General features: G+C 36.1%; 1 long non-coding RNA gene across 1 annotated transcript; it reads right to left on the minus strand.

Moving 5' to 3' along the window:
* Positions 1-1,702: 1,702 nt before the first annotated feature.
* Positions 1,703-22,273, minus strand: LOC116552336. Its single transcript, XR_004269334.1, has 3 exons — positions 21,549-22,273; positions 16,426-17,281; positions 1,703-2,935 (listed from the first exon to the last, which is right to left on the minus strand). It is a non-coding gene; the product is annotated as an uncharacterized LOC116552336 (long non-coding RNA).
* Between the last annotated feature and the right edge of the window lie 676 nt (positions 22,274-22,949).

A 22,949-nucleotide genomic window follows, 5' to 3' on the forward strand; every position in this document is an offset into this window, starting at 1 on the left:
TTGCTTAGGATTGCCTTGGCTATTCAGGCTCTTTTTGGTTCCATGAAAATTTAAAAAAAAATTTTTTTCTAATTCTGTGAAGAATGTTCAATATGATTAGTCTTTGTCTCCCCACCCAAATCTCATCTTGAATTGTAATTTCCATAATCCCATAATCCCCAGGTGTCAAGAGTGGGGCCAGGTGGAGGTAATTGGATCATGGTGTCAGTTTTCCTCATGCTGTTCTCATGATAGTGAATGAGGTTCTCATGAGATCTGATGGTTTTATAAGGGGCTCTTGCCCCTTCACTCAGCATTTTTCCATCCTGCCACCTTGTGAAGAAGGTGCCTGTTTCTCCTTTGCCTTCCACCATGATTGTAAGTTTCCTGGGGCCTCCCCAGAAATGTAGAACTGTGAGTCAATGAAACCTCTTTCCTTTAAAAATTACCTAGTCTTGGGCATTTCTTCATAGCAGTGTGAGAACAGACTAATACAATGTCATTGGTAGTTTAAGAGGAATAGCATTGAATCTGTAATTTGCTTTGGGTAGAATAACCATTTTAACAATATTGACTCTTCCTATCCATGAGCATGGAATGTTTTTCAATTTGTTTGTGTCATCTCTGATTTCTTTCGGCAGTATTTTGTAATTCTTGTTGTAGAGCTCTTTCACCTCCCTGGTTAGCTGCATTCCCAGGTATTTTATTTATTTATTTTGGCAGTTGTGAATCTGATTGTGTTGCTGATATGGCTCTCTATTTGGATGTTGTTGGGGTATAGAAATGCTACTGATTTTTGTATGTAGATTTTGTATTCTGAAACTTATGAAGTAGTTTATCAGCCCAAGGAGCTTTTGGGCAGAGACTATGGGGTTTTCTAGATATAGAAGCATGTTGTCTGCAAACAGGGATGCTCTGACTTCTTTTATTTGGATGTCCATTATTTATTTCTCTTGTCTGATTTCTCTGCCTAAGATTTTCAATATTATGTTGAACAGAAGTGATGAGAGAGGGCAACCTTGTCTAGTGTCAGTTTTCAAGGGGAATACTTCCAATTTTTCTCCTTTCAGTGTAATGTTGGCTGTGGGTTCATCATAGATGACTCTTATTATTTTGAAATATGTTCTTTCAGTGCCTGGTTTGTAAAGGGTTTCTAATATGAAGGAATGTTGAATTTTATTGAAAACCTTTCTGCATCTATTGAGTAACTGTAGTTTTTGTCTTTAGCTCCGTTGATATACTGAATCACATTTATTGATTTGCATATGTTGAACCAACCTCATATTCTGGGGATAAAGCCTACTTGATTGTGGTGGATTAGCTTTTTTATGCACTGCTGGATTCAGTTTGCTTGTATTTTGTTGAGGATTTTTGCATCTATGTTCATCAAAAATATTGGCCTGAAGTTTTCTTTTTCTGCTGTGTCTCTGCCAGGTTCTGATATCAGGATGATACTAGCCTCATAGAATGAGTTAATGAGAAGTCTTTCTTCCTCAATTTTTTGGAACAGTTCAGCAAGGTTGGTACCAGCTCTTCTTTATACCTCTGGTAGAATTTGGCTGTGAATCCATCTAGTCTTGGGCTTTTTGTGGCTGATGGGCTTTTTATTACTCATTCAAGTTCAGAACTTATTTCTGAGTTCAGGATTCAATTTCTTCCTGGTCCAATCTTCAGAGGTTAAATATGTCCAGGAATTTATCCATTTCTTCTAAATTTTCTAGTTTGTGTGCATGGAGGTGTTCATAATAGTCACTGTGTGTGTGCGTGTGTGTGTGTGTCTGTGTGTACTTCTGTGGAGTCAGTGGTAATGTCTTAATTTTAAAGGCTGAGTTTACATTTCATTCAACATAAAACTTAATTTTGGGGACAGAGTCCAAATGGATGTGAAATATATATATAGCATGATAATTGATGCCAAGAAACAGCATAATCATTTGTTCATTTGTTTATTCTATTTTAGCCTCTATGACTGTAGCATTGACTGAGTTTAGTGCTGTTAATTAGACCACATTTTGGGACCATAATGAAAGCTAATAAATCTCTTCATCATTTCATATTAGACTTCTTGTTTATTTTAGACTTTATTATATTGGTTTTTATTTAAAAAAACAAATTAGCCATGCATTTTTGTTGTAAAAATAATCCACCATTATAACATTGGACAGATGTCTCCATATTAGTAAAATTACTTAATGTCAATAGAATATTAAATCAAATTGAATAACAACAAACTTTTTGCCACTAAGGAAATAGAATTGACCCATCAAAACATATAAGCACAAATTCAGATTAAGTCAACAACACATATTAACTTGTAAGAAAGTTGGCTTGCTAGGAAATGTTATCGTTTGAGATGATATAGTGATGAAGGTGAGAGAAATACGTACTCCCACGGACATAGTGCCATGAGCTTTATTACGATGACTAAATTTGAGATAAAGAGCATGAGAATTATGAACTGGATGACAGGGTAAAAGAATTCATAGAAAGTCTAATCAGTTGTAGACCAATCATCACATTAGTTTTCTACTAACTTGATGTAAAGTACATCTCCTATAATTAAAAAAAAAATCATCACTTCCCTTGTCATTGTAGGTTTACTTTGTCTTTTGCAGTTTCTTTATGACGTTGTTTTGGGTTGCATGGAAATATTCTATTCATGCAGTGATTGCTAAATTAGCTGAAGAACTCAATGCAATTAAAAATCAAACAGCTGAAAGAGACTGTTTTTGCTATATATAAGGATGGGAGATTATGTTATGGCAAGCACTGATGAGGCTACAGAAGGAACCACTTGTTCTACTTAGTGATTTGAGAGTGAACGTGAAATGCAATGGTCTATTGGTTAGCTCACCTGATACTTCTTGTTATTTGTAAAAATATGGTAGAACAAGCAAAGAAGAGAAGCATTCCCAAGAAGGGCACTCTGAAGGTCCGGCAAATTTATCCTCATGGCCTGAAGTTATTTTCAAGGAAAAATGTTTTGACGGTGTGAGAAACAGCAATTTTTGTATAAATTATTACTAAGTGACTTAGTAATAGAATAAGAACATCTAAATCTCATTCCTTTACATATAAGGGAGATTTTTAAAGATACTCTGGTTGTTTTGCCATCCTACCATCTGATATTTTTCCAGCTTCCATTGTTAAGTTATCAAGCCCTGATCCTACTGTCAGATATTATTTATATATCTCAAGAATATAAGTTTTTGGCTAAACTACATAATATCAGCTAATCTAACAAAAGTCGCCAAATTCATAGTGATACATTACAATAAATAAACAACTGTTTATTGTACACATTTAGTGAGCAACCTCCAATGCAACAATTAAGATCCCAGATTCCCTACAGTCTACAGTACTTGGATCTCTGCTCAAAGCTGGGATAATCAACTGCAGAAAAAATTGGGGAGGATCTTGCAGAAAGTTTTTATGAGCCAGCCCAGAGGTGCTATATGTAACAGTTCAGTCCCCATGACATTGACCAGAACTCCTGACCACAATGTTGTAATGAAAGCTAGTGTATTAGCTTCTGTCTCACAATTTTTGGGAATCAGGAGTCTAGGCATGACTTAACTGGGTCCTCTGTTCAGAATCTCACAAGGCTGAGATAAAAGTTTCACCTAGACTCCATTTTCATCTGGAAACTCAACTGAGTCAGAATCTGCTTCAAAGCTCTCTCATTTGTACCAGAATTCATTTCCTTAAGGATGTATGACTGAAGACCCAACATTTTTTTTCCTGGCCATCAGCTAGAGTCTGCTCACAGGTTCTAGAAGCCACCTGCAGTACCTTGTCAGATGGACTTTCTCAACATGGTTGATTAATTCATAAAAGCCAACAAGACAAATCCTCTCTCTCTCTCTCTCTCTCTCTCTCTCTCTCTCTCTCTCTGTGTGTGTGTGTGTGTGTGTGTGTGAGAGAGAGAGCGAGAGAGAGAGACTCCCTTTTTACCTCTCTTGGTTGCTAAGTGAGAATAATGTAACACAATCATGGAGTCACAGGAATGGAATCACCGAAGTGGCATCTCATCACCTTTGTCATATTCTGTTGGTCTGTTGCAAGTCTAGATTCTACCAAGGAGTTTTCACTAATGACAGTGAGATACACAGAGTAGTGATTCAATTAAATGAAATGGCCATGAAGCAAATATTCAAATGAATAAGCACATCATGCAAACTGTTGCTACAGAAGGAAAGAATAGTGTTATCAGGACATGTAATTGATGGAGCTGTCTGGTAGCATTGAAGATATCCCCCATAAGGATAAGATTTGAGCTGAAATATGAAAGAAGAGAGTGAATTTAATGAAAAAGCATAGAGGAGCGAAAAGTGAAAAATTCTAAAAGTGAACTGTATGTTCCAAAGCTCTATGGTAGGATAAAAGCATGATACAGTTAAGAAATGGAAGGAAAGCCCACATGTCTGAAGGAGAGAAGCAGAGGAAGAGGGAGGGCAAGGCATTGGATAAGAAGAGCAGACTCCAGGTATTTCAAGGCTTCCTAGGCCGGCTGGCTTGACGTTAAGAGTAATGGGAGTTCATTGAAAAGATTTAAACAGGAGAGTGACCCAATCAGATTGCATTTATAAGAGTTTATTTGTGCAATTACTATATTACACAATGCACATTTGAGAATTTAATCCCAGAGATAGGAAAGTTTAGTCACACAAAAACCTGTATGTAAACATTGATAGCAAATTTATCCGTAAAACCTCAAAACAGAAAACAACCCAAGTGGTCCTCGATGGGTTACTGGTTAAACAAACTGATGCATCCATGTCGTGAAATACGATGGGATACTAGTCAGTAATTTAAAAAATGTGAGCTATTGAGACACACAACTACTTGAATGAATCTCAAGAAAATTATGCTGAATAATAAAAGTCAATTCCAAAATTATTCCATTTACATAATTTTCTTGAAATGAAAAAATTACAGAAAAGTAAGACAGATTAGTGGTTGCTAGGGTTTAGGGATGGGGAGAAGTGGGTAATGGGAAAGAGGTGGGTAGTTATAAAAAGACAAAAAGAGAGATCATTGTGTTGATGGGGCTGGTCTGTAATTTGACTGTGGTGGTAGATACGGAAGCGTACACATGTGACAAAACCGCATAGAAATAAATACACACAATTATACACACATACACACAAACACGTGTGCACACACACACAGGAGCAGAAGTCAAATTGGAAAAATCTAAAACGGATTGGTAGATTGTATCAATGTCAATATCTTGCTTCTGAAATTGTGTTATACTTTTGCAAGATATTACTATTGGATGAAGCTGGCTAAAGAGTACAAAGGATCTCTTTGCGGTATTTCTTACAACTGTGTGTAAACCTACAATTATTTTAAAAGTCTATATTTTTAATCTGATTACAGTCATTGCAATGACCAAGAATGGATATTAGGAGAAGAGTCAAGGAGATTTTTCAGTTGTTCAGTGGAAAAATGGGGATAGCTTAGACCAGAAGGCGGAAGAAACAGGGACAAATTAATACATTCAGCCTTGATTTAGGATGAAAAATGTACTTGATTTAGAAATTTGGAAGCCAGAATGAAGGATTTATCCAGAGCTGCCCTAATTTCTTAAAACATAGCATTCAAAATTTTCTCATCTTCATGATTTTGCCTAGGCTCTCATTCAAAAACGATCTTCTTCACATCTTTCGCTGGTGAAAAGACTCACTCTAAATACTAGGATTTCTTGTGTACCAATCTCATAGCCCTTGTCACTTGTCACCTTGTATTTTACATCTTTGTGTACCTATCTTAGCTCTCTGATGATAGATTAAATTTCTTTAGTGATTATGTCTGATAAAAGTGTATAGTCCCTATGGCAGCCAGCATCAGGCCTTAGACCTCAGTAGAATATTTTTAATGGAATACTGTATGTATGTGAACATGCTAGGAGGCCATGTCCCCTCATAACAATTGTATTTGGCTATAATTAGCTCAACAAATAAAATTACAGAAGAAATTAAGACTATTCTCCTTGCTGTTGTATCTAAATGACTTTTGGTGGTCTGCTAAAGTGTTTATTTAAATAATAGTTCATTGACCCTGAAATTGAAAAGGTGTCTTCAGGAGCCCTTGTCATTTATTATCTCATTTATTTTTACAGAGCAGAAGTGTCATGCAGCCTTCCTGTAGACCTGCAGCCAATGGTGACAGAGAAGGAAAAAGTGATTAGGTCACACAAGAGGTGATTTACTTTGAAGAGCATCTGGTTAGGAGGAACTCATCTCAATGAGGCATAAATTTTGTTTCTAACTGACTGAAAGCAAATCATTCAGAATTTTCTAGTATAGAACAATATGGATTTATTAACAGATTGATGATAAGTTCTACCACAAATGAGTGCCCTGGTACAAAGTCCTGATAAGACCAGAGAAGCCAAAGCCAAAGAAATCATTCCCATCCCTGCGTATCTGAGTCACGCTCATTCCATGTCATGAAAACACATTGTGAGAGAAATTATACATCAACAATGAAGTCTCTTCTTTATAAAAAGCATATTTTTTCTTATTTTAACATGAAGGATATTTGAGAGATGCCAGAAGAATGTTGCAAACACTGTGAGCAACTAAGAAAACTATGAAAAAAATTGTTAAGAAAATATTAAAGGGCAATATCAGAATATCACGGGGTGTTTCTACACAGACCAGTGGTTTTCATTGGGGCTGCATATTAGAATTACTTAAGGGCTTTACAAATCAAAACCATCAGACACAAACCCCAAATGTGAATTTGAGTACTCGAGATAAGACCTTTGCCTTTATTTATCATTTATTAACATTGTTGTTATTATTATTAAAATGCCCCAGAGACTTCTAATGTGCAGCAAAGTTTGGGAAACACTGACTTGGACCAACAGCCAGATTAAAAGTTCAAAAATGCTGCATTTGGTCCAGAAAAATATTTTCCTCCATTTATCTTTCTCTCATCTTTCCTAAATAATAGGTTTCCTGTAGATCAAATGTCATGAATTGTTATCTTTTCTCTTTGCTAAGAATTCCACAAGTTCAAGATGAAGACTAGATCTGTCCATAACTGTTATACGACTCAAAGAAATCGTTAGAAATATAAGTATTCCAATGAAAGCTATACCATCAGATGCAGAAAAATAAAAATAAACCCAGACTTCGATTTTTTTGTTTGCTCATAGTCCTGGATCCCAACATGAATATATCCCCTCAAATGGATTTGTCATCCTGATTCAAAAGCGACGGCATAGTCGTAAGGATAGAGTTCATCTTGACCCACTTTTTTTGAAAATGACTGTAAACATAGATGATTTAAGGAAGTGCTGGGTACATTACTTTCCAAGTAATGTAAACAGTGGCTTTTAAAGACAATATTCCCAGACAATATTCCAAAAAGCAATCCATCACATAGTGCTGTTACAGATTTTCCTCCAAAAGATGGGAGAGACCAAATCTTTTAAACAAACCAGCATCAGGGCATGGTAAGACCATGAGCAAAGAATCAGAACACTTCCAAGATAAAAGACAGAATGACAACCTTTGAATCACTAGACACTAGATGCATTCTGAGTAGTACTAAATTCCTTGGATGTGACATAGATTAATACCATGAGTAATCACCGCCAAGATTAGCCATTTATCTCTTCTATGGTGCTTGGGAAATCTTTGAGATGTGAACGAACAGAGGTAGCCTGAATCAACTTGGTTGCAGTAAAAGGGGAAAAAGCTTCGGAATTTATTATGCCTTTGATATGTCTGCATTCCTCCCTAGAAACATGACTCATAGTTAAAAGTTAATTCATTCAGTATCTCTTGAATCCTAAATAAATCCTTTGGCAAGATAGGTGTGTGGGGAATACTTAGATCATTTACAAAGATTCTGTGACCTTAAATAACTCACATTCTGGTGAAGAAGTGAGAAAAAAAATTGGTCGTGAAAGTATCTGCATGATTAAACCTTTGATAGAGAAGTGGAGCTAGAGGTTGCCAGGTGTCAGCCCCAGCGGAATGAGGAGGCAGGAACCATGAAACACAGTAGTGTTGGAATTGCCTTAACCATTTGTTGTGATATAGTGTGCCCCTGAGTGATCTTAACCAATGTTACACAGTTCAATTTTATAGCAAAGAAGTTTCTATATCAAAAGCTAAAGATGGGACAGAAACCATACCCATATTGCGTGTGTTCTCTCAACAAAATGCTGGTCAGTGTGATTCATACGGGAAGAAAGTCCCAAGTGTGAGTAGATCTTTGGAGGTCAGAAGTGAAGCCACAGAATCTGGTCACATGCCTTGTCCAACAAGTCTGCTTTTGAAGCAATTGGCACCATTATCATCATCACTTGGCGGGGGTGTTTTGCCATGGTGGTCCAAATTGTAGACTGTATTATCCATGCGGTTCTGGCCAAACATGAACAACTTGCCAATTGAAAAAAAAAAAAAGTTAATAAAAACAAATATTGTTGATATATTTGAAAGAAGGGTTCAATTTTTTTTTTTTTTTTTTGGAAAAGCATATCTAAGGCAAGAGTGAAAGAGGAAATTGGTTCTTGCAGGAAACGTCATGTCCTCGAAGAGATCTGGCTAAGCATTTTAGTAGTAGAGGTATCCCTTAAAGAAAGGGTTCATCTAGCAGTGATAAAAGAGTGACTACCAAGTAATTAACCTAAGCAGGAAAACCCAAATTTTTTTCAATACTAAGAAAACCGCCTTTAGAGAGATGATAGATTTCTGAAGTCTTCGTTATTCATGGCAACTGTAGCATGCAATTCCAAGATATGGATAAGGACCTGGAGAGCCAGGCGATGGTAGGACTCTGATTGCCTATCAAGTTAGCAGACACTTTAAAGGGATTTTTGGCAACAGTACAGAAGAAAAGAAATAATCTAGGAAACTAATGGCAGAAACGTGGCAACATACATTCAAATGTTAACATTCCTATTTTTGACCAGAAAGTTCATGTCTGAGAATGCATGCTAAGGAAATAATTAGCAAACGGGCAAAGATACTTGCAGAAATGTACTCATCTTAATGTTACATATAATTTTTAAAACTGTAAATACATCAGTGACCATAAGGAAAAGATTATTTACATAAATTATGGAAGAGACAGGAGAAAACCAGGCGACCATCAAAGAGTATGATGAAAATCTTAACCTATTGTGTACACGAAAATATGTAGATTTTTATAGTCAAGTAAAAATTCTGGTACTAGATAGTATGAACAGTAAACAGAAAAATCTCCAGAGGGCATCAATTTAAATATTAAAGAATATATAATAGACTGAGTGTGGTGGCTCATATCTGTAATCCAACAATTTGGGAGGTGAAGTCAGGAGGATCACTTTAGGCAAGGAGTTTGAGATCAGCCTGGGAAACCTAGGAAGACCTGGTCTCTATTAAAAGTTTTTTAAATTGGCCAGGTGTGGTGGACAGCACCAGTAGTCCCAGCTACTTGGGAGGCTGAAGTGGGAGGATCACTTGATCCCAGGAGATCAGTGCTGCAGTGAGCTATGATTGCACCACTGCGACAGAGCAAGGCTATTTCTAAAAAAAAAAAAAAAAAAAAAATCTAATCGGAGGGAAGAAAGAAAGGAAAAGTAAAAGATGTATAATGAAAGATTAGCAATAATTATCACTGGGTAGGGCATTTATTCTTCAGATACTTTGTATCTTTCAATATGTATTTCTATATTTCTTCATTTTGTATTTCTATATTTTCTTTAAAATTTTAATAAATATGTAACATTTTATCACTAAAAGAAATGAAATGACTATTCCTGTTTTGTTAATTCTTAACAGGCTGAAATTTCAGATATTTTCATAATGGCTGTATTAATTTTTCAGTGATTATCAAAGGTCGGAAACAAGGAAAAGTTTAGAAATCCTGAGTGCCCCATCAGTTAGGAATCAGCAATAGGATTGTGAGGTTAAGAATTTCACAGAACTTCACAAGCACAGGCAACTAAACTAAAAACAGAAAAACAGGATTGGATTAAACTAAAAGGCTACAGCACAGCAAAGGAAACAAACAGAATGAAGAGACCACCAATGAATAGGAGTGAAAATTTGCAAACTACACGAGTGATAATGGGTTAATATTCAAAATATCTAAGAAACTCAAACAATTCAGTAACAATGAAACAAAATAACCCAATTTTAAAATGGGCAAAGAACCTGAAGACATTTTTCAAAAGAAGACATATAAATGGTCTACAGATATATAAAAAAAGTTGAGTCTCACTAATCATCAGATAAATGCCAATTAAAATCACAATGAGATATCACCTCACACCTATTAGAATAGTTACTGTGAAAAAGATGAGATGATAAGCATTAGCAAGGATGTGGAGAAGGGAGATTTGTACATTGTTAGTGGGAATGTAAATTAGTACAGCCATTATGGAAAATAGTATGGAATTCCTCAAAAAAAAAAAAACTACCATATGATCTGGCAATTCTACTTCTGGGCATATTGTTGAAGACAGATCCACACTCTTATGTTTATTGCAGCATTATTCACCATAGTCACAATATGAAATCCACTTAAGTGTTCATCAATGGATGAATGGTTAAAGACAATGTAATGTATGTCCACAATGAAATATTATTCAGCATTGAAAATGGAGAACATCCTTTTTGCAGGAACATGGATCAACCTGGTGGACATTATGCTAAGTAAACTAAGCCAGGTACAAAAAGACAAGTACTACATGATCTCACTTATATGTTGACTCTAAAAAATGAAACTTATAGAAGTAGAAATTAGAATGATGGTTTCCAGGGGCTAGGAGTGCAAGATGGAGATTAGGAAAATTTGGGGCAAATGATACAAAATTTTAATTGGATAAGAGCAGTATTTCAGGAAAGTTATTGTACAACATGGTAACTATAGTCAATAACAATGCATTGTAAATTTAAAACTTGCCAAATGAGTAGATTTTACCACAAAAAAAATGATAAGTATGTAAGGTAAAGCATATGTTAATTTTCTCGATTTAGTCGTTCCAAAGTCACAGCATCAACATCCCCCAAGCCTTCAGGGTCAGTCTCAACTCTCTCCCCTATCACTTCACCTATACTATAAATTCTCCCTCCTAGACATTTCACATATTTGTTCTCCACCTTCCATCTTCACTGACTGCCACTACCTTGGTTTCAACTTTATTTATATTTTTTTAGGTTATTTCACTAGACCTTCAATGGCCACCAAGTCTTATATCAAGCTAACTTCCCTTCTGATATGCATATCTAATCACATCATGCCTCTGTTTAAAATTCTTCATGAGATTTTCCTTGCTTTCAAATTCTTCATGGCCTGCTCTTACCTTTCCAGACTCAGCTATCCTTACATCCACACATAGACTGCGCTCCTATGTCTCCTAAAAGGTTTGTACTTCCTTTTGCCTCCATTCATTTGTTCATCCTTCTGCTGTCAAGATTCAGCTTAGTAAAGACCCACTCCAGAGCCAATGGAAAATTAGCTAAGAATTCCTCACACAGAAGTCAACTCCGTAGTAGGAGAGTCACCATATAGGAAGCTGGAGGGTAAGTAATCATGTGGAAGACAGGAATCGTTTTCGAATAAAATCAAGATCAGTAAAGCCACATGGAAGTTTATGGCCAAACATATTACTCATGAAGAAAAAAAATGATAGAAGTTAATGGTGGTCCTGGAGCTGTGCTTGATAGTGCATGCCTGTAATCCCAGTGCTTTGAGAAGCCGAGGCAGGAGGATTGCTTGAGCTCATGAGTTCAAAACCAGGCTGTGCAACATAGTGAGAGTGAGATCCTGTCTCTATGTATAAATATATAACAAAATAGATACATAAATATTATATATAATGTGTATTTATAGATATATAAATATTATACATAATATGTAAATATTTATAAATAGGTAGATAACATATATTTATAAATATATATATAAATAGATATACAAATAGGCAGGAGGATTGCTTGAGCTCATGAGTTCAAAACCAGGCTGGGCAATACAGTGAGAGTGAGATCCTGTCTCTATTTATATATATTTTATACACATATCCTTCATGTTATCAGGATCACTATATATATGTGTGTGTATATATACACAAAAATATGTATATGTGTGGGGGGGTGGGGGGGTGTGTGTGTATATATATATATACACACCAAAAAAAGAGTGATCCTGATAACATGAAGCAAGAAGAAATAAAGTTCAAAAAACAGGTCTTGCCTAGTAGTTCAAACTTGAGACGATAAATTGAAAGTCAATGCCGGCGAGTTGCTTTTGTTTAGAAATTGGCTCCTTCCAAGGAAATGACGGAAAGGCCAGTGTAATTGCAGAACACAAGCTGAGGAGGCTGGAAAGGTCATAGTGACTCTTCCAGTGGTCACTTCTACCAGTTTCTTTGGCCATGGTTGACTGAGTCTAGTGTAGAGACATGTGATCCAAGCTAGATAAAAATTCTCCCTCTTAGGAATGAATAAAGTAGAGCAGGGACAACCAGAGGCAAGAGGCATCATGGAAATAATTCAGAGTCCACCATGGAAATGACTTAATGAATTGCTGCTCTGGCCTCCCCAGAACAGCCTTGGTTGCTTCCCTCTGGAGGACCGGTTTGGATGGTCCAAGATCCGCCACCGAATATCTTTTGTGACCTGAGTACAACAAAGGGTCTTCAAATTATTTGAGAACGAATCAAGTTAGAGATCAATATGTTTAATATGATTTCTGTGAAAGCAGAGAAGTGCTTAAAATTTAGATTTAAAACAACGACAGAATAAATCCTGGCCTGAACAATATGTGGCTTTCCAATGTTGGTGGGAAGTGCCTGCAGACTTCATGCCTGTAAACTGGCCACCTCCTGGTTGGTGCTGTGGCCTCTGGTGGTCATCATGCAACTTTATCATAGGTATTGCAGAAATACTCAACAGAGATTAGCAGACATCCAGGGGGAGTGCCATTATTTGAGGGCAGGGCATGTTTGGGCAAGTGATAGGGACAATGGTCTGTCGTACAAAGCACTGAGGTGATTGAAACTGAGTGTGAGTAGATGCTGGAAGAATCTCTCCACTGAAAATACTTTCGAATAGATCCTTCAACCCACAAGTGCATTATACTCCATGACAGGACTTAACCTACGGAGACCACTGGCTGCCTTGTAAGTCTCCTCCACAAAGCTGAGCTCGTGGTACAGAGAGACTGCATGTTCATCTCTGGGTGCCCAGCACTTAGCAGAGTACCTCATACAAGGAAGACCATAAATAGTGGCTGAAAGCACACTGAATAAACAAGGACATCAGAACACTATTCGGAGCACAAAAGTAGTATTTTAATCTAATCTAGATAAATGTTGAAGAGAATGGCAGAAGCAAATAATGAAAATAAAGGTGTCTCTCAAAATGCAGATGGAATGCCTTTGCATAACATTATTTTTCAGATTGCAAATAATTGCCATATTCTTCTGAGTGACTTTCAGACATTACATTGATTCTGGAAATAGGAGAGAATAAAAGCAAATTCATCATGCTTGTAGCAAACAGAAGTATGTGTTTTCTTTTTTTGTCAAATCTCTGCATTCTAGGAGAATCACATCTTTGTGCTCCTCCTGCATGTTTATGATGTCTAGTGAAGTGTTAATCTTTACAGCAGGTATCAATCACAATGTACTTAACAACAAAAAATAATAATAATAATCCCCCTGCCTTCACACCATGAAAAATATTTGCACTGCTTTATTGGACACTAACTGTACTCTTTAAAAACTGTCTATTCATGGTGTGGTCATATCTTAAAACATCCCTGTATCTATCAATGAACTATTTATTTGAAAATATCGATTCCATCTTTGAAATCTCAGGTTGTAAAATCAGTAGAAAATAAGAAATTATGGTAAATCTAATTGCACTAAATTTTGTCTACAATCAAAACGTGAGCTTAATCTCTACCAGAGGTCCTTGCAGTCCTGCAGTGGATATCAGCAGGATGCTATTCTTCAATTGCAAACAACAAGTAAGATTGGTACAAAATGGGAGTTTAAGATTCAGTTTCAATCAGTTTCTCTAGTACTTATAGAAGGATAATACAAAGCAGTGTCAAAGAAATTGCCATGTATGATAAAGCTATTCCCCATAATAAATCTGTACAAAAGCTTCAGCACTACAGTGAATTTGGCAGAGCCTTGGAGTTGCATTCTTCCTGTAGAACAAGAGCCCTCTTAGAGGCTTAATTTTAACGTTTGAATATATCATCTGTTTTCTTTTCTTTCTAATATTCAAATATTCTGAAAGGTTATATACATCATTATTACAGAACTTTAGAGATACCACAGCATAGTGGGAAAATACGGCTTTGAAATGAGCTACAACTCAATCTAAACACCAGCTCTGCTACCTTCAGCCTCAGTCTTCTCACTTGTAAAATGAGGTAAATGATATCCACCTCGTCAAGTTAATATGAGAAATGACACAAGTGAGATAACATGTAGAATTCCTAGTATAAGGTAACTATTTAAGAAATTTACCAGCGTGGGAAGCTTACTGATTTCTTCTAATGCATGAAGATGTGAAATCAAAAAAGACAACATATGGCCGGGTGCGGTGGCTTAAGCCTGTAATCCCAGCACTTTGGGAGGCCAAGGCAGGCAGATCACGAGATCAAGAGATAGAGACCATCCTGGCCAACATGGTGAAACCCTGTCTCTACTAAAAATATAAAAATTAGCTTTGCGTGGCGGAGTGTGCCTGTAGTCCCAGCTATTCAGGAGGCTGAGGCAGGAGAATTGCCTGAGGGAGGTGGAGGTTGCAGTGAGCCGAGATTGTGCCACTGCACTCCAGCCTGGCGCCTGGCAACAGAGTGAGACTCTGTCTCAAAAAAAAAAAAAAAAAAAAAAAAAGACAACATATAAAGGAGAAGAGGAAAGACAACAAACATGGATCACAAAATAGAAGAAAACAAATATCCTAGGGTCTAAATGTCACCTGGGGATTAAAAACCAGCATGGATTTCTGATGGTGCTCCCATCATGTAGGCTCGGCCATCCCTCCACGACTCCTTGGGCCCTGTGGCATTCTGAAAATGATCACTTAGCCCCTGAATTTCTGGTTTTATGGATCTGATAACAGCTTTGCTAAATTGTGCTCTTTCTTGTGCTATATCAGACTGAGTAAAAAGGCCTGATAGCAATAACAGCTGGAATAACTATAAAAACAAGCTTTCATCCACTGTCTTAGAGAATCTATGTTTTTAAATATTTTGCCTTAGATAAACTCCGCTTTGAAAATGTTTTTGATTTCTGAAAATATCTGAAATTGAAAATATTTTCCTTTTTTTATTCATTATTGTACACATCCCTCCATCGAATTGTCACATTTGTGCCTTTAAGGTTTAGACCTAAGTTTTTCATACATTTGGAAAATATTCTATATGAGTAAACAAATATGGTAAGAGTATTTATTAGTTGTCACTAATCTCATCATCGTGACCAGGAACTTAACAAAGACAAGAAAAAAAAAGGAATTTTGCCATGTTGATGCCCAGAGGAGCACTAATGAGTTATGAAACCTTTCAGAGTCATAGAGCAGAAGAAAAACTGTTGCCTTGGTAACAAGGCAACCCAGTCAGCTGCATACACTCTCCCAAGAGCATCTAATTTATTCAGCAAATGCAGGCTAGAACAGGTGGCTACCTTAGATGATGTCAACAAGCTCTAGCTCCCAAACATGGGTGCCCACCACATTTTCTTGTACACAAGTTTCATTCTTATCCCTTATAAAGGAGGAGTTAACCAGGTGCATTTCAGTGTGGCTTATAACACTTTAGGTGACAGAACAGTTATCTGTATTTGTCACTTGAATTTTCTACCAATAAAAAGGTATATAATTTCAAGAAATGGTTGAAACCAACATCTTAATTTTACTAGTTATCTTGGAAGTAGAAATTGTCCTAATCTCAGTTATAAAAATCCATCATTCACCTTTTAATAAATCAAATATTTTAATGAGTATTAATAGCAAGAATTTATCATTAAATTTTACAGTTCTTGCTTTAGATGATAAATAGCCACTGAAATTCCAGTTCTTTAAGCCATCTGAAAGCATTTAGGCATCTGTAACAAATTTTATATTGTCAAAGAGGTAAGGGAGGAATTCTACCAAGATAGGCTCTATTTATTGTAACATTAAACTTAAAAAAAATCTGAAAAACTAGCAGTAAAGTATATACTTATTTTTATATTAAGTAAGAGCTTTTATGATCCAGTCCCAGTTTCATTTTCTGGTCTCCTGTCCAAACGCATTTCGTAATATGTCCTAAACTTCACCAACAGAAGCCCAATGAAATCTCTTCCTCACATCTCTGCACTTAGTATTTGCTGTTGTCTCTGTCTTGGGACTTCAAGGACCAGATTCCCTGTTCAATTCTAATCCATCCTTCAAGGATGAGATCAGGCATTTTCTTTCCCCAAATGCCTTCCCTCACCTCCCCAGGACAAAATTATAAGCATCTCCTTGTGTCCCCTCTGCAAGTGATTCCACTGTTTTGTTTCCATATCTGCTTTCTTCTTCAGATTGAGTCCCCCAGACCTTAAATATGTTCTATTCACTTCTTATCCCCAGGGTACCTGAAATGGTAGGAAATCAAAGATATGTCACAAATAAATGAATAAATGGATGCATGAATGAAATCCGCTTCAGTAATACAAAAATGTGCATAAACCTAAGATATGACAAGACTTTTCACAAATTAGAAAATCTCACCAATGTGGACAAATGAGTAACGGCATATGCTTGTATGAGTAAAGACGCTACATCTTTTAATGAGTGGAAGCTTTCCCTCAAACAAAGTCATAAATTCAGCGTCTCTTTGTAAACCTGATGTCAGTCCGTCTCCATCCTGCTGTTCCTGCACAATCCCACACTCAAAGCGTCTACCAAAAGCCACAGATCTCCAAGAGCCAGAGCTTGAAAGATACTGGGCTCGACTTACTACATATTCAATTTTGCCTTGCTACTGCCCACCAAACAGAAATCACATAAGCAAACCTTTGTTGAAAAGGGTATTTAAAATAGAAGACAACATTAGCTAGGAAGTTCGGGTCTTGGTATTTCTCTATTAATCTGCTTTGAAGTCTTGCAGTTGTTTCCAAAGGTGACCCTTGCTGAGTGAGGCTGTTTCCTTAGCAACAGGATGACTGCTTCCGGCATGTAGAGAACATGCATCTCTGTTTTTGTGGTACTCAAGCACCACCTTGAGATGCTATGTTGCTTCAAGAAAGCAAGAATCTTTCCTTTCTAAGTACCAGATTGGCTCTCCAGCTCGTGGACTGCATATTACTCTGGAAAACAAGAAGTAATGATAATTGTCCAGAAATAACTTCCTCATTCCATAAAAAGGACACAACCTCTACACTGATGTACTTTATTCTCCCTGCCTAATTACTCCACATGTCTGCCTACACACACACACACACACACACACCATTCTTTCTTCTTTTTGGCTTTTTTTTTAATTTGTCTTAAATTTTTGTGCTGCTATCAATTCTCTCTTTTATATTTTACTCCATTTCTAGTTCCAGTATTGATGGCTTCTTTGTATATCTGTTTCCAATATCAGCCAAATCACAAGTTAGAATTAAGCATCAACATATCATGGCCAGAAAAAAAAAAAAAAAAAAAACAAGGCTTGGTTGAAGCAACTGTCACTTGGTCAGTACACATAACCCCTTGCTATTGCAAAAGAAGATGGGAACATATAACAGACTGAAATTCATGTTGTTTATTCTTTCTAGCAATTTCATACAATGGTGCAGTCATATCACAAAAGCGCTGGAAACCCTAGTGCATCAGCCATACCTCTGTGTTAATGTAATTATTTTTGTCTGAATTGTGTGCTCATAAAAAGGAAAAAAAAGTACTGAAGTTGTATAGGATTTTCTTGGGAAAAATTCTTCTAAAAAAGTATTTCCAGGTATTCTATTTATACTAAGTTCAGTAGGTAAATAAATAAGTTAGACTTTTAGAATGCTACGTAAATTAAATTTTACAATGGCATATCAAAATGCTCAAACTCATAGCTGAGTTTTTTCAATGTAGTATGCACAGAATCCTGAGCATAAACAGGAAATGTGCAAAAGCTTCTTTTACATCCAAAGTATCCATGGAATACAAATGTTAAAATACCATTCGGCAGGTAGTGTTATAAGTCCATGGATTTAAAATACATTTTATATTAACAAACTTGGAAATTTACATCTGCAATAGACCTGGGAAATAATTCAATCCCTTGTTTTATATATGAGAAAACAAATGCCAAGAATCAGTCAGAAACATACCAGTCCAGATTAGTTGCAGACCTTCAGCTAATATCAGAAGAGCTTTCGATTTGTATTGGCTTAACATAAAAAATGTTCACCATAATTTTCTTCAAGATAAAAATTGCATTTTGCCTTCATTGTCATGTTTTAATTTATACCTTAATGCTCAGCTTTCGGTAATTACTAACAATTGTTTATGCATGTTATGTGTATAGCATCATCCATTAGGAACGCTTCCAGCTGAAAATAACAGGAAACACTATATAGAGTGGGTGGCTTAATAAATATTGGATAATTTTTCTGGCATAACAAGTAGTCTTGAAGGAAGCAGCTAGCATTGGTTCCGTGGTTTGACAGTTTCTGAAATTCTCTCGGGATTTCTCATGTTTGCTTCCTGGTTACAAGATGACTGCAGTAGCTTTCAGCATTCCAGTCTGACTTCAAGAAAGAAGAGAGAAGGAGCCATGTCAGGGATTATATCAGGTAATGCCTTATAACATGTCCTTACATAAGGAGATACAAAATCCTTTCTAGAGCTCTTAGCAAGTTCATGCCATGTTTTAGTTTCCAGAACTAAAGCATATGGCTGCTCTCACTGCAAAAGAGACTGAGGACATAAGAACTTAGGTTTTTACTGCCGGGCACGGTGGCTCACGCCTGTAATCCCAGCACTTTGGGAGGCCGAGATGGGTGGATCACGAGATCAGGAGTTCAAGACCAGCCTGGCCAATATGGTGAAACCCAGTCTCTATCAAAAAAAAAAAAAAAAAAAAAGAACTTAGGATTATACAACTGTTATGGCAGAAATGATAATGGAGAAATTGGTTTAAAATACTTTAGTATGAGCTGAAAATATTAGATGCTTATGTGAAAATAGACAGAGTAAACAGAAACAAATCAAGAAAGAAACCAAATAAGAGATCGAGAAAGAAAATAGAAAACATGTATTCCACTGCAATCTTAAAACAGGAAAAATGAATTATTCAAAATGAAAAGAGAGGCAATATAAGCCACATATAAATGTTTTTCAAGTTCCTTTTGTTGTGGACATTGTCACTAGTAACCAAAGCAGACCCACAGAGAGTGGACGGCAGTTTCAGCAGGCATTAAGAACCTGTGAGTTTTGCCAGTTGTCAGTCAAGGGAAAGCTCCAGGTAAACTATTACTAAGAAATTTTAACCACTTCTGAATGCTCAAAACTTAAAATCACTACCTTGTATGAATATTGTAAATGTTTTTTGTATACTATTCTTAACACATAATTTGGAAGGATTATATTATTTCAAGTTGTTTGCTGTTTGACTTTAAAATCACTTGCAAGTATTAGGAAATTACTTACAAGTATTGTAGAAGCTCTTCCTTTTCCATTGGGTCAGTGCCATACAATATAGAAAGCAAGTAGGCCATATTAACTAAGTATCAAGTCAGAAGCTTCAACTTCTAGGGCACCTTTGCCTCATTGTCTTACTAAATAAAAAAGTGTGAAAATGCATGCTACCTCCTCCTCCCCAGTCCCTGCTAGGATGTAAGCTCCCTGAGGTTGGAGGTTCTGTTTGTCTTGATTTCTACTATATCTGTAGTGTTTACAGCACTGCTTGATACAACATACTTATTCAATAAATAGTTGTAGCATGAGTAGGTAAAACTTAAACCAGTTAAGACCAATTGCCTACTAGGCAAATATTATTTTACTTGGAGTTGGAATTCAATAAGTTCTGCAGAACCCCACTGCAACATAAGTTGTACAGCAATAGAGTTAAACATCAGATCCCTCCTCAAAATACAGCTTATTGAGCCAAAGGATGAAACTAGAAGGATCTTGAGAGTAAGAGCCACGTACTTATCTTCTGTCTTCCTTGCCAAGCCCAAAGACTGACACATAATAAATGTTTATTAAATCAATTGCTGACCAGTTTTTATATTGAGTGATTACTGATGTGTTGGCAATCAACATTTTAGTTTAAACCACTAAAATAAAACCAAGTTGACATGTTTCCAATAAACATCCAACCTCTAAACTTTACTCCTAAGAACATTACTCAAGTGCTAAAGTATTCAACTTTCCAGCCAGAAAACTAATGAAAATCACAGAAGTAATTCATAATAGCAAAGTCGAAGTGAAGTATACATTTATACATGCACACCTACATGCATACCACATGGAGCACTTTTTATGCAGATCATTCTGGGTTAGTGAAATAAATAACCATTGCCCTTAAACAATACAAATTCAAGCTGTGAATGTCCACTTATAAATGGATTTTTTCCACCTCTGCACCCCGAGACAAGACCAGCCCCTCCTCTTCCTCCTCCTTCTCACCCTACTCAACATGAAGACAATGAGGATGAAGACCTTTATACTTATCTACTTCCAATTAATCAATACAAAATGTTTTTTCTTCCTTATGATTTTCTTAACATTTTCTTTTCTCTAGCTTGCTTTATTATAAGATATGGTACATAACACATACAAAATACGTGTTAATTGACTATTTATGTTATTGGTAAGGCTTCCACTCAACAGTAGGCAATTAGTAGTTAAGTTTTGGGGAAGTAAAAAGTTACATGCAGATTTTCAACTACATAGAGGTTGGAGCCCCTAACCCATGTGTTGTTCAAGAGTTAATTCTGTTATCAAAGAGATGAAAAGGATACTATTAAGAACCCCATTGGGTTTTTCTCTAAGAAGCAGAACTAAATAAAGCTACAGAGAATAGAATTCTTTAAAATCATGTTTTTTATTAATTTTTATCTATGCAATCCAAGTACAATTTGTAACAAGTTAAAATGGAGATAATATGATTTTTTATGGCTGGAAGATTTGAAGCAATATTTATTCAAAGTGACTAATTTTTTACTTACTACTCAATCCAGCCTTAAGGTAGAACTCATCGTTCACATCATGTACAATTTTACAGCAGAGCAACAGATAAAGTAAATACATGAATTTTCAACAAGTCAGATGCTGTATTTGTTGAAATATTTTTAAAACAGGCTCTCTCACTTATGGCATTTTTACTATGTCACACACAAGCTTAGCTAAGTGAGCATGAGCCATGTTAATATCTTGTGAGTATAAATGTGCAGACTGCTCTCGTTAATTTCAGTGAACCCAGAAGTACAGAATCCTTCTCACATAAGTACAAGCACAAAGACATTTTTGGCTAGGCATTGTATTCCATGAAATGAAAAGAAACAAGAGCATCAAAAAAAGATCCCAAGCAACACATACAAACAAATACAGGAATAAGTTGGAAACCAGAAGGCTGACACGTTAATTAAACATTACCTTTTTCTCGTAGTGAGGAAGATGCATCCTGGTCATTTCTGTCTTTTCTCACAGTGCTAATTTCAAAACCCCAGCTGAGAAAGCAGCTGTGTAGAGCAAGGAACTGGTGAGCTCAGCAGGAGTCCTGTATCCTAAAGCTACTTGCAGAAATTCAAGCTTTCTTTCAGTTGCAGTGTTGTCATTTACAATGCCAGAAATGTGGAGTGCTGTCCTCTTTTCTGCAGCAGTAGTAAAGATCATAGTCATGGTTTCTTTAAAGACTTCAAAAGCCTAAGTCGCCCTGTTTTTATTGTTATTTATTTTCAATGTAGCCTCCAAAGAGCTGTCATTGGCTACTTTTCAATATATTTGAAATTCTAGTGAGGTTTCATTAATCATAATGTTAATGGAATAGATGATGGCAAAACAGACATGAAAGTTGAAGCATATGGCAGAGGGAGTGTTGGTGTTGATTGCATTTCCCCACTATCCATGACCAAAAAAAGAAAAAAAAGTAAAGAAAAAGAAAAAGGGAAAATGCTTCACTGTTACACTGTGATTTTTCCCTAGATTGCAACATTGAAACTCTGATCTTTAATTTTTAAAAAAACTATGTTTTAAGCTTCTGCTAAAAGGAACAATTCAAAATTAGCTGCAACCTAAAATAAAGCTACATTTCTTAAAAGCCCTTGGAAATGAAATCAATTTATATCTGTTTCCATATAGTGGCATTAAAATGTTTTATGAAGTACTCTGGAAAATAATTACAGGGAGAGCACCGAGCAACACAATGGCTGCAGGACATGATTGATGCGGTAAGACTGTCATACATGAAGAAAGCATGTCGTATTCAGAGCCGAGAGTCCTAGTGAGGTTGAGTCTGGAACAAAGAAAAGCAATTGTTTACATTTCTGAAAGTATCCCAGCTTTTACAGTTAAATATGTTTAATATAGGAAATCGTATTTATACTTATAAAATATACATGTGTGTTGGTATAGATCCTTCACGGCATTTGGCTTCAATATTTACTAGTCTCAATTCTCAGAGAATTCTTAAAATATTTAAACTCAAACAGCAACCATTTAAAATATATATTTTATTATTGAGTACATTTCCTTCCTACCTCAAAGCTCTAATCAGATATAAAAGTTAGTATACAATACCTGAACAAAGGAATATATTTGAAGTTATTTTATGAATGTTTTATTAATATTCACCTAATTTCATAAGTCAATCTGGAAAATTCTGTAGAACTGAAAGATTAACATTCAGAAATTCTCATTTACCTATGGATTTTGTCATCAATAGGTATTTTTGTTTGTTTTTTGAGATGGAGTCTCACTCTTGTCACCCAGGAGTGCAGAGGCATGATCTCAGCTCACTCATTCAGGAAGTGACAACCTCCACTTCCTGAGTTGACG

The sequence above is a fragment of the Sapajus apella genome, unplaced genomic scaffold, assembly GCF_009761245.1.
Source record: "Sapajus apella isolate SASKATOON/1434 unplaced genomic scaffold, GSC_monkey_1.0 scaffold11, whole genome shotgun sequence".
Classification (NCBI taxonomy): domain Eukaryota; kingdom Metazoa; phylum Chordata; class Mammalia; order Primates; family Cebidae; genus Sapajus; species Sapajus apella.